At 46.5% G+C, this 3588-nt stretch overlaps 1 protein-coding gene across 1 annotated transcript in view; it reads left to right on the top strand.

The window, feature by feature from the left end:
* Positions 1-3588, top strand: part of lef1 (lymphoid enhancer-binding factor 1) — a 40623-nt gene extending 37035 nt beyond the window's left edge. The window contains exon 11 of the mRNA XM_035660507.1: positions 3420-3588. The gene's annotated coding sequence lies outside the window, so the exon portion shown is untranslated. The remainder of the gene's footprint in view (positions 1-3419) is intronic.

The following is a 3588-nucleotide window of genomic DNA, read 5'->3' as shown; positions in this document are numbered from 1 at the left end:
AGGTGCTGCTTTTTTTTTTTTTTTGTTTAATTGGTCTGCTCAATTTTATTTTCCCCTGGTGTTTTTAAGAGCGGCTCCGCCACAAATGTGAAAAGAGGGGGCTCCTTTGAAAAGGTGTCACCAAAGCCAGCTGTGCGATCCAGGAAAGGTCACTGCCAAGACTCGAATCTAAATGTGTGGACGATTACTTAGTGGAGCTCTCGAGTCTGTTTGCTTGAGCCAGACTGAACTGAGAGGATGATGTAACAAAGGGTTGGCACTTTGTGTTGCTGCTGGATCTCAGGTTGAAATTAAAGGGGCCACGGTGTCATTATTCATCTACTCGTTAGATATGAAAGACACCGATAGAAATGTTTGTTCGGTTTGAACCAATGATATTCATCAGTGATGGTTCTTGTAACACATGCGGAACAATTTGGGTAATCTGAAGTCATTTACAAGCAAAAATACCAAACATTTACTGGATTCAGCTGCTTTTTTCAGATTTATATCAATAAATTCAACATCTTTGGGTTTTTTCGCTCTTTTAAACATTTCTCTAAAAATCTTTACACTAAAAAAATCAAACAAGTAATTAAAAAGTAATTGACGGATTACTCGACAATTAGAAAATTATCATCAAAAATTGGTTCACAGGTAGGGCTGCAGGTAATTAAGGTATTTGTGCCCTGACATTTATTACAGCTTAGGTGTCATTTTCCTATCTTTGGTCATCATTGTGTCATCGGTATCAATCGGATTGTACTCACTAGGTTAAGGGCTAGTCCAATTAGGTGTGAAAGGAAGTGCTTCCTGACAATCAAGACAAATTGGATACAAACCCTCCAGGTGAGCCAAACTGATTTAAAAGACAGCATGAGGTCAAACACTAAAATTATCACCCAAACATCACAGTTTACCTAGTTATGTCAATTCCTTTGAATAAAGTGGCTTGTTTTACAACCTGTTCAATCATCTGACTGCACACTTGCCCTGTCAGACTTCTTTATAGCGATGTTACCATGTTCCCAGAGCTTAAAAAACCTGGTGACTACAATGTTAATCATAACCGATAACAAAGATGATGGCCAAAACTACAAAAATAAGATCCAAGTTGCTATTAATCTCTCTCGGACCATGACTCCTTCCATCTCGTTTCTCCTCCAAATCTCCCCTCTTCCCTCTGCCATGGTAAAGTCTGCGCCTCAGCCTGCGCTGGAGACACCTCTCTCTACTTGGCTTATTTTTAGAGTAATTTGTCGGCGGCGTTTTCCTTTTTTAATGGCACCAAAAGAAACCCCAGAGCTGTGTGTAGGGAGAGATGGAGCTGAGGAGGTGGGTGGTTTGGTGGGCTTGGAAGTTAGGGGGCTATAAGGCAGGCGGGCCCCAGCTGCGGGCGCTTTGATTTGGCCTGGGAGGTGAAAGCGCCGATTGAGACGCGAGGCTGTGCCAGTTATCTTAACCTCCCACACTTCAAAAGCTGGGCGAGAGCTTGTCCGACTCCTTCCCCTCCTCCCTCCGTCCCGTAGAGGGAAAGGAATTGGGGAAGAGAGAAGAGAAGGGGGGGGGGGACTAAACCTTCGCTAGCACTCAGAACAGAGGAGCGTTTCATTTCCTGCAAAAAAGTCCAGCCGGCATTCCTGAGCGCTAATGTAGAGGGAGGAGGTGGTGGAGGAGATGGAGGGGAGGTGAGGCGAGGGGAGAGGAGAGGAGAGGAGGGGAGAGGAGGGGAGAGGAGAGGAGGGGTCGGGTCAAGTTGCTCCTGAATCCCAGTGTTTGTGTCGGCTGGACCTTGTGAAGAGCTGGCCTGGTGCCCCCTACAACCAACCACCACGCAAATACACACCCCTGCTGTTACCACCAACCTTTTTTTTTTTTTTTCTTTAAACTTGTGCGCACACACACACACACACCCCCACACCCACACTTCTTGCCCGCAGCCCCTCAGGCTTCTTCCCCAGGCAGGAAGGCCAGCGCTTTTCATGTCTGTGGTGGGGGAAGGAAAAATGCTCCCCAGGAAACAGGGTGCAGTGCCGGGCGTGCGGGCCCGCTTTGAGATCCTGGGATGAAAAGAGAGAGGGCGGCGGAGGTAAATAAAAGCGACAGGAGCTCTCTCTTTCTCTGAGCGCTGTGCTCCTTTCAGTTTCTGCTCTGTGCAGCACAGGGTCAGCTCTCTTCGGGAAAGGTGGCCTCTGTCCTGTTCCCTTTTATCCACATGTGGTAAAGCCGTCTGCAGGGTGTGTGTGTGTGTGTGTGTTTCTTTCTTTGTGTGTGTGTGTGTGTGTGTTTGTGTGTGTGTTAAGACTTCTGAGTGTAAAGATGCAGTGAGCAGCAGGGCTCAGCTGAGTTCTCTCCTACAAAAACACACTCTTGGCTTTGCCACAAGGGAAAAAGCAAACTAATACCGTTTCTTTTCCTTTTTTCGTCTTCACAAAACATCCATCTTTTTAGTCGCAGGAGGCATCCATCCACCTCTGTCTCTGCCTCTCCACTTTGATCACAGATTCTATTTGATGCTGCTAGGGTCTAAAATAACTCTCCTTGGCTTGTCAATAACTGAAGCTAACTCTGTTATGTTAGCTCAAGCCCGCATCACGAGAGGGAAAAGAACACTTTTGCAGCTTGACGAACAATTTCCCTGTCAGGGAAATGGGCCAATTCCATGAGAGTCTTGTGAAGTAGATTGAGCAGTCAGGTAAAATTTTTACACCGCAGTGTCAATCTGTACCCGAACCCGCACTGTCTCAGATAATTACCAACACAGTTCCATGAACTCTGCTAGTTTTAACCAACTGGGTCACTGTGGCGATCCAACTGTATGGAGAGCATTTCCTCATCTTGTTTTTCCCAACGCCCACCTGCAGCCTAAAATGTCAACCAGAAGCTACACAATTGGGTGCGCGCCTTAAGAGAGCAAGAGGAGGAATGAGTCAGTCAGGGGAGGGCAAAGAAGAGCGGAGCACTGCCAGCTGGGTCACGGCAACCCCCATGTTAGACTAGATCAAAGCTCGACCAGCCCACATCCTGTCACTGACCTATAACCCCTCTGTAGTTCAGGGCTTTGCTCAACGCTGCTGCAGTGCCGTTCATTCAATCAGCTACAACACTATGAAGAAAAAAGAAATAATGATGGATTATGTAGATGGTAATGACAGGTTATTTGTCACTCCCCGAGCCAGGGAGGCATGCTTGCATGGTTAGACACTCTCGAGTCATTCTGAGTCATCTTGATAGGTCTGGCTTTGGTTAATGTGACGTGAATGTGACCAGTGTTTTGGTGTGGGTTACTGATGTTTCTAATTTTTTTTCCTCTCTCACTGATGAGGAGAAAAATAAAGCAGCATTTTTTTTTTTTGTGTGTATGCACACATGCAGTTACTTCATAGTGTGGTTGATTGATTCATCTTTTCTTTTGTTCCTCTTTTTTTTTCCTTCTTCAGGAGGAAAACGTAGCAATTTCTCCACATGCAAAGCGAAGGCAGCAGCTACGGGCCCTCTGCTAGAGATGGAGGCCTGTTAGATTCCATGAAGACCCTTAAATCTCCAAAACTGAAGCCTCCAGTTCTCAGAGGACCCTCCTCCCCCCCACCCACCCCCTCTCTCCCCCAC

Source organism: Morone saxatilis, unplaced genomic scaffold (genome assembly GCF_004916995.1).
Source record: "Morone saxatilis isolate NCDOM2014 unplaced genomic scaffold, NCSU_SB_2.0 Contig17, whole genome shotgun sequence".
NCBI lineage: Eukaryota > Metazoa > Chordata > Actinopteri > Moronidae > Morone > Morone saxatilis.
The sequence above is the reverse complement of the archived record's forward strand: the minus strand, read 5'-3'. Positions and strand labels throughout refer to the sequence as shown.